This window comes from Myxine glutinosa, chromosome 3, assembly GCF_964187855.1.
Source record: "Myxine glutinosa chromosome 3, kmMyxGlut1.1, whole genome shotgun sequence".
Taxonomy (NCBI): Eukaryota; Metazoa; Chordata; class Myxini; order Myxiniformes; family Myxinidae; genus Myxine; species Myxine glutinosa.
In genome coordinates, this window is record NC_136263.1 from 51788053 (window position 1) to 51803119 (window position 15067).

The window sequence follows — 15067 nt, forward strand, 5'->3', positions numbered from 1 at the left end:
TACGGTGCCCGAGCGGCGGTTCGACCATGTCCACGTCGACTTGGTGGGACCTCTGCCCCCCTCGCAGGGTTTCACCCACCTCCTCACCATGGTGGACCGCACCACCCGGTGGCCGGAGGCCGTGCCATTGGCGGCGACGGCTGCGGCTGACGTCGCGCAAGCCTTCATCGCCACGTGGGTTGCCCGGTTCGGTTCCCCCTCGGACATCTCGTCCGACCGCGGCCCCCAGTTCACCTCGGACCTCTGGGGAGCGGTGGCACAAGGGCTCGGCGTCAAGCTGCACCGCACCACGGCCCATCACCCCCAGGCCAACGGCCTGTGCGAGCGCTTTCATCGCTCAATGAAGGCCGCGCTCCGGGCCAGCCTCCGCGACGGCAGCTGGGCCAACAGGCTCCCCTGGGTCCTGCTGGGCCTCAGGACGCCGCCCAAGGACGACCTGTGCGCGTCCTCGGCGGAGCTGGTCTTCGGACAACCGCTGCGGGTACCGGGCGAATTTATCCCTGACTCCACGGCTCCTTGGTCCGCGGCGCAACAGCGGTCCACCCTGCAGGAGACCGCCAGGAGGTTCGCCCCGGTGACGACGGCCCACCACGGTTGCCCGTCCTCCCACGTCGCCCCGGAGCTTCGCACGGCGGAGTACGTTTTCGTCCGGCACGACGCCCACCGGGCACCGCTGCGGCCCCCGTACGACGGGCCCTTCCGCGTGCTGGAGACCGGGGACAAACATTTCACCGTGGACATCGGCGGTACTCCGGATCGTATCTCCGTGGACCGCCTCAAGCCGGCCCACCTCGATCTGGACCACCCCCCCGCAAGCAGCTCCGCCTCCGCGTCGAGGCCGCCCCCCGGCGGTCAGACCCCCGGCACCCCCCAGCCCCGCCGTCCCGCTACCCCCCAGCCCTGCACGCATCGCCAGAGGGCGTTTCGGCCGGGTCATCCGGCTTCCCCGCAAGCTCACCCTTCAGGTGCACGGGAATTCTGGGGGGGGCGCGTGTGTCGGACACATTGTCAATGGGCAATAATTCCGCGCACCAGTGGGTGGCGCGAGCATCCGGGCGTGGAAGCGCAGCTCGGGCCATGCCCGGAGCGAAGGCGTCACGAGGCGCAGGGTGGAACTGAGGACATGCCCCGCCTTTCGGCCGAACGGCCACGCCCGGGAGCCACGATAGTCGAGCCCGCCCAGTGCTTACGTGCGAGCTGTTAATAAAGCATTTCAGTTTGTACAACGCGTGGTGGCCTACCTTCTTGGCAAACGAATCGTGTGTGCACAGCACCACAACATGTATATTAGGAGTCTGTGTCTACAACTTGCAATTAGAAGCCATTTAACTTTAAAACATATCACAGAAGCCACTGCAAAATGAAGTGTAATACGTGTGTATGTGAAAAAAGAGAGCATGAGAGTATTCATTGATTGATTGATTGATTGTGTGCTCTGCCTGAAGGCAGATCCTTGGCTGCTTGGCAAGGGTGATGCTGGGAGGATTGCCATTGCCCTCCCAGCAGTTAGTCAGGGCAGGAATTTATAATATGAGCAGGATTCCGGTCATACCAAGCCCCTCTTGGCGAAAGACACCATGGTGAAGGAGCTGCGCTCCAACGCGAGTCGAAAGAATTGACGCGACCAAAGACGGAATTCGTCCGAGTTGCTTTATTGAAACAAAACAGCTCAGGTATTCTGACAAGCCCGTTTATCGGGCAGCAATATATATACACATTTATGCCGGGGCGTTTGCCCGGGAAAACCGAGACCGAGCATGCCCGGGTGTCAAGGGCGAGTCCTGGAAAGGCGAGTCTGGACATGCCCGGGCGTCCTGGACACGGCCTGGCAAGTCGAGGCTGGGCGTGCCCGAGCGCTCTGGGCAAGACCTGGAAAGGCGAGAGCGGGCATGCCCGGACGCTCTGGGCGAGCCCTGGAAAGGCGAGTCTGGACATGCCCGGGCGTCCTGGACGCGGCCTGGCAAGTCGAGGCTGGGTGTGCCCGGGCGGTCTGGGCGAGCCCTGGAAAGGCGAGAGCGGGCATGCCCGGGAAAGACGAGACCGGGCGTGCCCGGGAGGTTCGGGCGTGCCCGGGAACAGCGAGTCCGGGCATGCCCAGCAGAGGTGCGTCTGGGCCCGTCCGGACGAGCCCGGCATGGTGATCGCGCCCTGGCCGCGTCCTGGCAGGTGCAAGGCGATTGTGTACATTCAGCGGGAACCGCTACACACGCCCCTCCAGAATCGACCTGCACCGGCAGGGTCAATTTATGGGGGGTCCGGATGACCCGGCCGAAGCGACCCCTGGAGGGTCGTGGGGGGGGGGGGGTCCGATCCGGTGGTGGGTGGTCGAGCGGGGGGAACTGTGGACGGGGGGCGGCCTCGCTGCGGAGGAAAGGCCAACCGTGGTGGTCGGTCGACGTCCACGTGCGCCGGTTTGAGGCGGTCCACAGAGATCCGGTCCGACCGGCCGCCGACGTCGACGACGAAGGACTTGTCGCCCCGTCGCAGGACCCGGAAGGGCCCGTCGTACGGCGGCCGGAGTGGCCCCCGGTGCGCGTCATGACGCACAAAGACGTACTCCGCTGTGCGAAGCGCTGGGGGGACGTAGGATTGGGGGCCACCGTGGCGGGACGTTGGCACGGGGGCAAATCGTCGGGCGGCCTCCTGGAGGTCCGAGCGCTGGTGTGCGGCGGACCAGGGACTGGTAGCGTCGGGCACGAACTCACCCGGGACGCGGAGTGGCTGGCCGTAGACGAGCTCGGCAGCGGACGCCCAGAGGTCCTCCTTGGGGGCCGTGCGGAGGCCCAAAAGGACCCACGGCAGCCGGTCGGTCCAACCGTCGTCCTGAAGGCCGGCCATGAGTGCGGCCTTCATGGAGCGGTGAAACCGCTCGCACAACCCGTTGGCTTGGGGGTGGTAGGCCGTGGTGCGGTGCAGCGTGACCCCCAACGAGCGGGCGACCACGCCCCAAAGTTCGGACGTGAACTGTGGGCCACGGTCGGACGAGATGTGCGCCGAAGCGCGCGACCCAGGTGGCGATGAATGCCTGCGCCACGTCGGCGGTGGTGGTGGAGGTGAGGGGCACGGCCTCCGGCCACCTGGTGGTCCTGTCCACCATGGTGAGTAGGTGGGTGAACCCCCGCGATGGGGGCAGGGGACCCACCAGGTCCACGTGGATGTGGTCGAAACGCCGTGCAGGCACGGTGAAAGGTGCTAGCGGGGCCTGGGTGTGGCGGTGGACCTTGGCCCGCTGGCAGGCCGTGCAGCCGTTGGCCCAGTCGCGGACGTTCCGTCGAAGGCCGTGCCAGACGAAACGCGCCGACACCAGCTTCTGAGAAGCTTTCCGGCCCGGGTGAGAAAGGCCGTGGATGGAGGCGAAGATGCGGCACTGCCAGGAAACGGGCACGATGGGGCGAGGCTGGCCCTGGGAGACGTCGCAGAGCAGGACGGTGCCCGCGAAGGGGATGTCGGCCAGGCGGAGGCCCGTGTCCGCCGCCCGGAGGGCCTGCACCGAGGTGTCGGTGGTCTGGTCGGCCGCCATGAGCACGAAGTCCACGCCGAGGTGGACCGCGTTCGCGCTGGCCCGAGAAAGACAGTCGGCCACAGCGTTGTCTTTGCCGGCGACGTGCCGGATGTCCGTGGTGAATTCCGACACGGCGGTGAGGTGGCGCTCCTGGCGGGCCGACCACGGCTCCGTGACTTTGGCCATTGCGTAGACCAACGGCTTGTGGTCGACGAAAGCCGTGAACGGGCGGCCCTCCAGGAGGTGTCGGAAATGGCGAACGGCCAGGAATAGACCGAGCAGCTCGCGGTCGAACGTGCTGTATTTTAACTCGTTCGGCCGGAGTTGCCGGCTGAAAAAAGCGAGTGGCTGCCAAACCCCGTCCACCCATTGTTCATGGACGGCACCCACCGCGTAGTTGGAGGCGTCCGTAGTGAGGGCGATGGGCGCGTTGAGCACCGGGTGAGCCAGCAGCGTTGCGTCGGCGAGGGCCCGTTTCGCGCTCGCGAAGGCCGCGTCCATGGCCGCGGACCAAACGATGTCATGCTTGGCCGGCTTGCCCCGGAGGGCCTCGTAAAGGGGCCGCATGAGCTGAGCAGCGCGGGGCACGAATCGGTGATAAAAATTCACCATGCCGAGGAACTCTTGTAGGGCCTTGATGGAACGGGGACGCGGGAACGTGGTGATGGCCTCGACCTTGGTCGGCAGCGGCACGGCCCCGGCCCCGGTCTTGGTGATGCGGTGGCCCAAAAAGTCAACGGTCGTCGTGCCGAAGTGGCATTTGGCCGGGTTGACAATTAAGCCGTGCTCGCTGAGGCGGCCGAACAGTGTTCGGAGGTGGAGGAGGTGCTCGTCGCGGGACGTGCTGGCGACAAGGATGTCGTCCAGATAGACGAAAAGAAATGGCAGGTCGCGCAGCACGCCGTCCATTAAGCGCTGGAACGCCTGGGCCGCGTTCTTGAGGCCAAACGGCATCCTCAAAAATTCGAACAGGCCGAACGGCGTGATGACGGCCGTCTTCGGGACGTCGGCCGCCCGGACAGGTACCTGGTGGTGTCCCCGTATCAGGTCAATTTTGGAAAATATGACCCGTCCCACCAAACGGGCGGAAAAGTCCTGGATGTGCGGGATCGGGTACCTGTCGGGGGTGGTAGCGTCGTTGAGGCGGCGGTAGTCGCCACACGGGCGCCATCCGCCCCCCGGCTTTGGCACGATGTGCAGTGGTGAGGCCCACGCGCTATTGGAGCGCCGCACGATGCCGAGGTGCTCCAACGTGTCGAACTCGGCCTTTGCCACGGCGAGCTTGGCCGGGTCGAGGCGGCGGGCCCTGGCGCAGACCGGCGGGCCCGTAGTGGGTATGTGGTGCTCGATCCCATGCCGCACTGCGACGGCCGAAAACGTAGGCCGCGTGAGGGCCGGGAATTCCGCGAGCAGGCGAGCGAACTCGTTCGCCGTCAGGAGGGCGCACGCCAGTTCGGTCGGCGCGGAGCTGCTCATCGTGCACGCCAGGGAGCTGAAGGTCTCGGCGTTGACAAGGCGACGACGTTTGACGTCGACCAGCAGCCTGTGCGCGCAGAGGAAGTCGGCGCCCAGCAAAGCCATGGGGACGCAGGCGGTCACAAAGGTCCACTGAAAGCGCTGGCTGCCGAAGCAGAGGGTGACGCCACGCGGGCCGAAAGTGCGTATGACCGAGCCATTAGCAGCGACCAAAGAGGGGCCGCAAACGGCGTCCCGCCTGTCCTGCTCAGAGGCGGGTATGACGCTCAGTTGGGCGCCGGTGTCACAAAGGAAACGCCGCCCGGACGCTTTGTCCCGAATAAAAAGCAAGTTGCCCGAGTGGCCGGCGCTCATGGCTGGGAATGAACGCCGGCCCGGCCGTTTCCCGACTTGCCGAAAGTGCACGGTGGTCGGCACGTCCGAGCCTTGTGTCCGAACCTGGCGTGGTAATAACACCACGCCTGGTCAGGTGGAGGCCCCGGCCGTCGTGTCGGAAGCGGTCGGCGCGGCGTGGCGGCCGCCAGTTGCACCGGCAGTTCGGCCTCCAACTGCGCAGGGCGCTCGGGCGTCGTGGGCGTCGCCTCGGACGGCGGCAGGCTCCAGGTAGCCGCGCCGATGTGTTGGCCCGCCGAGGAGATCTTATCGGCTTCCCTGGCGAGGGCGCGGGGATCGGTGATCGACGTGCCAGCCAGGGCGAGGCGTACCGGGTGAGGCAGCTGGAGAAGGAACAGCTCGCGGAACAGAAAATCTGGAGAGTGCTCACCGAGCAATGAGAGCATATAGTCCATGCGCTCGGACGGGCGCTTGTCGCCGAGCTCGGGCAGGTCGAGCAGGCGCCGTGCGCGTGCCGCCGGTGAGAGGGCGAAAGCGTCGAGGAGCGTCTTCAGCGCGTCATACTTGTCGGCAGCCGGCGGGTGCTCGAGGAGGCTCAAGGCGCGGGCCGCGGTGGCGGAACCGAGCGCTGCCACGACGTGGTGGAAGCGGGTGTCGTCCGCGGTGATGCCTCGCAGGGCGAACTGGGAGTCCGCCTGGGCGAACCAAACAGCCGCGTGAGCCTCTCAGAAGGTAGGCAGTTTAAGAGTCACTGCCGTGTCCATGTCGGTAGGTCACCAGTGAAGGAGCTGCGCTCCAACGCGAGTCGAAAGAATTGACGCGACCAAAGACGGAATTCGTCCGAGTTGCTTTATTGAAACAAAACAGCTCAGGTATTCTGACAAGCCCATTTATCGGGCAGCAATATATATATACACATTTATGCCAGGGCGTTTGCCCGGGAAAACCGAGTCTGGACATGCCCGGGCGTCCTGGACGCGGCCTGGCAAGTCGAGGCTGGGCGTGCCCGAGCGCTCTGGGCGAGCCCTGGAAAGGCGAGAGCGGGCATGCCCGGACGCTCTGGGCGAGCCCTGGAAAGGCGAGTCTGGACATGCCCGGGCGTCCTGGACGCGGCCTGGCAAGTCGAGGCTGGGCGTGCCCGGGCGCTCTGGGCGAGCCCTGGAAAGGCGAGAGCGGGCATGCCCGGGAAAGACGAGATCGGGCGTGCCCGGGAGGTTCGGGCGTGCCCGGGAACAGCGAGTCCGGGCATGCCCAGGAGAGGCGCGTCTGGGCCCGTCCGGACGAGCCCGGCATGGCGATCGCGCCCTGGCCGCGTCCTGGCAGGTGCAAGGCGATTGTGTACATTCAGCGGGAACCGCTACAATGGGATCTTTAACATCCACCAACTAATGACAGCAGATGGGACATCCGGCTTAACATCCATTTGATGGATGGCACACACATGGATAAATCACCCTGCCTGTGAAACACCGGGATGACAGTTTATAGCTTGGTCGGGATTCAAACCCAGGCTAGACAAACGAGTGTGTGTACTGGAAACGGAACTTCAGACTCAGACAAATGCTGCCACTTTATTTTCGTGTGTGTGTGTTTGTGTGTGTGTGTGTGTTTGTGTGTGTGTGTGTGTTTGTGTGTGTGTGTGTGTGTGTGTTTGTGTGTGTGTGTGTGTGTGTGTGTGTGTGTGTGTGTGTGTATATCTTGACTATCTGTGTGTGTGTCTGTCTATCTATCTGTGTCTTTCTAGCTATTTGTGTGTCTATCTATATATCCATCTATCAATGTGTCTCTGTCTGTCATATATATCTCTGTGTGTATCTGTCTCTCTATCTATATGTCTGTCTATCTGTCTCTGTCTATCTATGTGTATGTGTGTACATCTGTCTATCTTATCTTTATAGTTGCCTGTGTTTATCTATCTATCTATACCTGTCTGTCTGTCTGTCTGACTGTCTGGTGTAAGAATGCCCTTGTGTAATGCAATTGTGTATTGTCTGTTTGTTTATCTATCTATCTGATGTACGAATGTGTGATTGATGTAAGAATGCGCTTTTGCTTTTATGAGGGGAGATAGGGGGGGAATAGGGGTTGGTGTTTGGAAGGGGTAGAGAGAGCAAAGAGGAAACAGTTGTGAGGGGATGGTTTGGACGTTGGGGTGGGGAGAGGGTTTGGTTGCGAGTTGAGGACTGTTGGTGGGGGTGAGGGGGGAGGGAAGGGTGTTGGGGTGTTGTGGGGGGTGGAAGAGTTGAGGATATGTGGTGGGAGGGCGTTTGAAGGCTTGGAGTGTGGAGAGCAGTAGCGGGATTGAAGCTTTGTGTTTGGGAGGCGGAGGTAGAGCACTTGGGGTTTGGCAGTGGGACATGATGACTTGGGGTTGAGAACCGGTGGCTGGAACCAGGGAAGGGGGAGAGGGTTAAGACTTGAAGAAGGAAGGGCTACTGAGGAATTGAAGTCACATTTGACATTATGCGGAATTTCCACGGGCCCCTGCCATTATGCTGTCAAACTCCCTAAATTGCAGCTGTTCACCACCATCTCTTGTCTTCCCCCACCCAAAACCTTGATCTTTTCTTCCCCCATTAATTCACCTCAGATCCACTTTTTTGAAATACCGACTGCTTTCCTTGAAGTCCAAGCAGTGTCCATTTGTTTTTACTTCTCCCACCCCACCCTTCCCCTGCCCACTCCCCCCAAGCCCTCTCCCTCCCACAGATCTCCCGATGTCCCTGTTCTCTACGTACTTGTGTGCTTCCCTCTTTCTCCTCATCTTGTCTCCCGCTCCCTTTATTATATGTTTTATGTTTTTTTGTGATTGATGGTCACTCTTACATGAGCATCTATATTGTATACAAAAAAAAATATATATATATTGTTGCGGTTTTGTGTTTCTACAATAAAGGTTAATTTCCCCTCATAGTTTAGTTACACAACAACACGTAGCCTCGTTTAAGCTCAGTTATTTCTTAGTAAGTGTAAGCGTAGTCCTTTCCCTATGTTTAGTTTGCGTTGAGTAGAATAATGAGAGTTAGGTCTCCTTCCAATGCTTATGCTGCCTCGATGCTTGTGGATTTGGCGCGAAATCCCACGAGGCCGGCCTGAACAAGTCGATCAAGGCCAAAGGAAGGCGGGACAGGAAGAGTGGGAGTGACCGGTAAGCACGAGCCGCCAATCAGGGCTCGAGGGGAGTGGCTTACCACTGCGGCAAAAGGCGTGGTTTGGAACATTTGATGCGGGCCAGGGCGGAACCATATAACCCTGTGCCCGAAGCCCCCACCTCAGTTATGAGGGGAGAGGCGCTCGTGGAGTTATGATGGGAGAGGCGCTCGTGGAGTTATGAGGAGAGACGCGCTGTGACAAGTTATGAGGGGAGAGGTGCTCGTGGAGTTATGAGGGGAGAGGCGCTTGTGGAGTTATGAGGAGAGACGCACTGTGACAAGTTATGAGAGGGGATGCGCTGTGACAAGTTATGAGAGTTGGTTCAGAGCGCCAAGTTATGAGAAGGGAGGCAGACGAGTTGTGAGCCGGGGTCCTCTGTTGAATTAAGTTATGAGGAGAGGCGCTCGTTGAGTTATGAGGTAAAACGCGCATGAGTTACAAGTTGAGTTCTCCATTGAGCTTGAGTCAGATCCTCCGTTGAGTTATGAGAGTGAAAGCGTGCAGTTGTATTAATCGTGCTGTGAAAGACAGCCGTGCCGGGCCAGAGACGCGTGAATATTTCCTTCCGCCTGCCTGCTTTGCCGATACACGCGCCGCGAGGATCCTTCCCGCCCGCCTGCCTGTCTTCGCTGGGGAACGTGCGGCGACCGCCAGAGGGCCACGCCGGGTGAGCTGTTCTTGGACGACCAAAGCCGGCGCGTTCAGCGCATGAACAATTCTTCCTTCATCCCCCTGTGAGTGTGCGTGGGCCCATTGTCCGGTGATAAGTAAGACTGTTTAAGACTGCCCTGTGTCTCTGCTTCTTCTACCAATCATTGTAAATAATAATTAAACCTGTTATTTCTTTGATTCGACCGTCTCGTGTTTTCCATCATTGACTAAGCATGGTACGAATTATATCGCTCTAATCGGATTCCAATACCAAGGTAACTGCACGGACCATGTGGTACGCAATCCGCTCGGGTGTACTCAAATTACGCGTGGTTCGTGCGAGACTTGATCCCCGCTTCCGCGGCGGCATGGGTACTTAGGTACGTGCGAAAATTGTCCCGAAACCCTGTCCCGCGTCTGACCGGAAGTGGCGACTCGAGTCTCGCGGTTGCGAAGACCCAAGGAGAACAAGCGGCTTAATCTCCCCTTGGTAAGGGAACGGGGTCGTGCAAAACCGTAACAATATATATATATATATGTATATATATATATATGTTCCACATATATTCCACACTCTATTCGGAACTAATTCCCTTGCAACAGCTTGATGGAACCGGGTTATCTGCTGGTATGTATGTAAATGGAAGTTGTGTGATTGTGTCTGTACAGGGTAAACACCATAACTACAGCACATGTAATGCTGAATGATACCTCATTTAAAAGCTCTTGGGTCCCAACAGTGCCTGCAGAGTTCTAAAAAAATATCGATATTCATGCAATTACGAGTCACGTGCATTTGTTTTTCGCACACTGGTGGTGTATAGGCTCAGAGTCGGTGGTTCACACACCTATTGGAAGTAATAAATAATATAACTACAAACTATTCAGTCAATTCTGTCAACGTATAATTACCGGATCCAGACCTGAACCAAAATCTAATTGGCTTGTTCCTGTCACCGACCCAACTCATCTACCAAGATTTGTTATGTCTTGTCCAAAACATTTTGAAACATTGTACTAAACATTGTACATTATCTGCCATGATCTTTCTTGGGAAAACCACATTTCCAAGCTGGCCTCCAAAGCCAGTCGCCAAATGGGCATCCTCTGTCGTGCGAAGTCCTTCCTTGGCACACCTGAGCTCCTCACCACATACAAGGCTTTCATCCGCAGCTCAATGGAATACTGTTCCCCCCTCTGGGCTGGTGCTCCTGCCTCACACCTAGCTCGGCTTCACGCTGTTGAAACCAAAGCTTTCAGAATCATTGGAATCTCCTGCGATGAAGTTAACTCCGAGGGCCTTTCACTCACTCAACGCAGGCAGGTTGGTGGTCTTTCTGTCTTCTACCGACTCCTCTCCAGCCTTGCTCCCCCAGCTCTCTCTGTGCTCTGTCCCCCCAATATTCCTTCAGGTCGTACAAGATCTGCCTGCAACCCTCTTATGGTTAAACTGCCAAAATCTCGGCTCTCTGCTCACCTTCACTCTTTCATTCCCCTTTTCTCCCGCCTCTGGAACAAACTCCCCCACTCCCTTCAATCCCACTCCTCCCTCCAGGTCTTTAAAACAGCTGTTCACCACCATCTCTTATCTTCCCCCATCTTATTAATGTTAGCTCTTTCACGAGCCTCGATCTTGTATACAAAAAAAATAAAAAAAAATAAATCCAAAACCTTGATATTTTCTACCCCCACTAATTCACCCCAGATACACTTTTTTTTTTTTTTTTGAAATTCCAACTTCTTTCCTGGAGGTCCTTGCAGTGTTCATATGTTTTATACCTCTCCCACCTCCCCCCAAGCCCTCCCCTTCCCACATTTCTCCCGATGTCCCTGCTCTCAAATGTTGTGTTTGTGTCCTTCCCCCTCTCTCCCCATCTTGTCTACCGCTCCCCTTGTTTTTTGTGTTTTATGTGTCGGTTTCACTTTTTGTGTGATTAATGTTAGCTCTTTCACGAGCCTCGATGTTGTATACAAAAAAAATAAAAATACTGTATGTCGTTTTTAGCCCTATCTCTCAATTATGAAGAATCACTTTAAAAAAAAAATACTTGTATCCAGATCCAGATATTCACCAAAATTGAATCAATTTGTCCCTGTCACACACTCAACCTGTCCATCAAGTTTCTTCCGGATCAGTCCATAACTTTGTGAGATATCCTGCTCACAAACAGACAGATAGACAGATGGATGGAAACATAACCTCAGTCCACCTTCAGTGTTGGAGGTAATAACAGACAGACAGACAGACAGTTGGGTATTGGGGGCATAGCGAGGTTAATTGGATTAGAAAGGCTTGCAGGTAGGAATGGTGATGAGATGTGATGATGGTGTACCACCTGCTTTTTAAATCATGTGTGGACGAATGAGATTGGACATACTGAGGAAGGCGGTTCCATAAGCTGGAGAAACAAGGACCAGAAGATTGTAGGTGTGCAGTGAGCCTCAATTTTTGGAGTTTAACCCCTTAAGGGGTTACAAGAAAAACGCGTGTATATTGGAAGAGCTCGGGGGAGTCAGAGTGCTGAGAGCATATGGAGCTTGGCTGAAGGAGAGACCATCGAATATGTTGTTTCGAGAATTTACAATCCAGACTTTGCTAAAAAGGTTCATTCCACCCTGATGACTGAAACTGAAGTTAATTTACATTCAGCTAACAGCAGATAGATATCCAGATTTTCCACACCTGTAACGGAAGGAACAGATGAATGGACTGTTCACTTTGTCAAATTGTTTGGACAAAAAAATTATATACCCCATGTTGACAGGTAGAGGGCAGCACTTGTCTGCTGTATGCCTTTCTGCTGTCTGCTGTATGTATGTATCTGGGTAAGCCTACAAAAGACGTCTCAGCACTGACAATGGTGCAAGTTTCAAAGGTGGACGTGTGTGGTATTGCTCCGATTTGCCACTTTAGGCCCTCAAAAATAACTCATGAATGCTCATGAGACCTGAGAGGATTATTATCACATCTGATAATTTTTTGTTGGGTGGTCTCATCTGGGTACATTGGTTTTTTGTTCAACGACAATTTCCAAACTTGTTATTCTGTATCAAAGGCCTCTTTAACTCTTTAACAACTAGGAAGAGTACCCACCCCTATTGTGTATGTGAGAGTTCTTAATACAATTACTTTTTGTTCTACAATTGCATTGGTGTAGTTTTACCATGGTTTATTAGAACATTCAAAATAACAAATCTTTCTGCCGTGTTCCCTCTCGAGACTCTGAATGAATGAATGAATGAATGATCGTTTTAAGGCCATTTTCCCCGCTAGAGCGGGGGTTAGCGCTGAGGGTTAGCGCTCGAGACTCTGAGGTGCACCGTAACCGGGGTTCGGGGAGGAACACATAACACTTTGCTTATTGGCTTAATATTCGACAAGGCAAATTTATGATGACTGCACGAGGGGAGGAAACTGATTCCGACATTGCCACAAATCTTGTTAATTTTATTGGTACATCCGCTTTGACAAAAACCAACACGGTGCCAGCCCGAGCTTCACTATTAGGCCCATTTACACCACACCTTAATGGCCAACAGGAACAGTCAAGCCGGCTTTGACGTATTTATATTCACTTTGGCTTTGACGTTGTATTTATATTTATTTGACTTTGACGTGGCCCAGTGCATGTGGTTTACTGATCCTCAACACCCATTCTCATGCATCACTTCATAGAACAAGGACATTTTATTTCACATCACTTCAGACCACACTACAACTGTAAAATAACTGAACGAATAATCTCGATAGCACCGCTAAGCAAATACCACATGGCTACCAGTTTCCCCACCATTTCCAGCACTTCAGGGGTGGCCTCTGCATGATCGGCACTTGGGTGCAGTCATCAAGCAGTGCCAGCTGTCCCACCCCTGTGCAGCAGAGAGAGATCATGGATGCTCAGACCATAATGCACCAGCCAATTGGCGTGGCTGGATGCTCAGACTATAGCACACCAGCCAATCGGATTGGTTGAATGCTCTGGCCATAGTGTGCCAGCCAATCGGGTGGCTGGATGCCGAGGGGGACGTTGATCAAGGCAGGGCAGGAGAGTAATAAATAGTGATACGAAGCAGCAATCTGGTTTTTCTTTTGTTCCTTCTCATTGAACAAGCCTCTCCTTCTTGTCAGACTCCCTTTGTCGTTGGGCAAGACTCTTTCACGCTGTAAGAATCCTCTTGCTCGGTCCTGGAGGAATCCTCTTGCTCGCTTTCAGTCTGCACTGTCGATCCTGGGCAGGGACTGTTTGTGCTGCCGAGTATCAAACCTGTCTGTGTGGAGTTCACGTCAGAGGAGTTCTCTTGCCAAGCAGAAGCCAGCAGAATGGACCCATTGAGTGAGCGAAGCGATCTCTGACAAAGCTAACCGACTGATTCTCTAATACGTCTTTGTACATGTACTATGCATCCTGCACACTGTATGCACTGGTGAGCCAGGGGTCATCTCCATACCCAAATTCTTCTTCTTTCTCTCTCTCTGGCTCTTTCTCCCGAATCTTCCCGGAATGTCCGAGGTGTGCCTGTCTTGTATTTAGAGGAAGCAAGGGGCTCTAAGGGGTTCTTTCATGCCTAAGGGATAAGACTTTCTTTGTGCAACTGCATTGTTTTTTTTTTGTTGCTCGTAAATACGTGCATTGCCATTGCTTATGATTACGTACCCTTTCTGTGGTAATAATAACTTTTCCAAACCTAACCAATATGTGTTTTTAGCCGCGTCGCAGACGCTGCTCATAGAGTGCCCTCTGCTGTTGTTGTTGTTCTTCTTCTTCTTCTTGTTCTTGCAGAGAAGACAAAACCTCAAAGCTCCACCCATTCTGGGAACCATAGCTCCACCCATTCTGGGAGAGCCTTCATATAAACAAATATCCACCATTTTATTAACTCGCATAGCTTTGAGGCCTGTTTTGTAGGCCCGTGGTGTCTTCCTCTCTCACACAGTTTTATTTCAAATCAAATTCGATATATCATTTCCTTTTTCACAGTCGCTAACATAGTTTTAGACTCGGTTGAAAAAAAACGGGAAGAAAATCCGATGAAAGTTGCCCTTTATAGAACGAAATGAATTCTCAAAGGCCTGTAACTTCAAGTCCATTGAGATATATTTTTTTTAAATCGCGGCATGGTCAGTCATACACCGCCCGAAATAAGAAACGGGAAAATGCCGAGATATATATATTTTGTTTAAATCGCGGCATGGTCAGTCATACACCGCCCGAAATAACAGACGGGAAAATGCCGAGATATATTAAAAATTCGTCCATTTGATGACAATCGTCACGATGAAATATTTAATTTATACGTCGTCACAATAATGTGGAGAGAGGAGCATAGCTTCGTTCACGTGTCGCCACACACGGGAAATTGCCGAGATATATATATTTTAAATCGCGGCATGGTCAGTCATACACCGCCTGAAATAACAGACGGGAAAATGCTGAGATATATTAAAAATTCGTCGCCACACACGGGAAATTGCCGAGATATATTTTCACTTTGCACAAAAATAACATCAAGTAATCGAATCAATAGGAATGTCCTGTGCCTATAACATCGACGTTATAGGCACAGCTGCATCTAGGCATTGTGTAACATCGACGCGGCTTTTGTTTTAATTAAAACTTTTTGTACTTGTTCTTTTATTGGTTAGATGTAGTACGTAATAGATAGATGGGACGTTATGCCCCATGATTTGCTACGCAAGTTAGACGAATTCCCACCTACGGTTCGCTCGGCTGTACTTAATATAAATAGACTAGGTTGGGATGTTGAGAGCGTGGTTCCCCGTCTGGAGTAGTTAATTGATCGGAAAGGTAATGCGAGACTAGACACAAGGACCCTGCCAGAATTAACCATCACAGACAGCGTCTGTGGTTGCTTAGCAACCCGTTGGGTTGTGGAGTTGTTATCCATGGTCCGTCACCTTCATGGTCCGGGGTTGGACAGCGGGTCCGGGAG

The 15067-nt window shown here is 54.5% G+C and overlaps 1 protein-coding gene across 3 annotated transcripts in view; it reads left to right on the top strand.

The window, feature by feature from the left end:
* Positions 1-15067, top strand: part of LTN1 (listerin E3 ubiquitin protein ligase 1) — a 390185-nt gene that overhangs the window by 308714 nt on the left and 66404 nt on the right. The gene's annotated exons all lie outside the window — the stretch shown is intronic.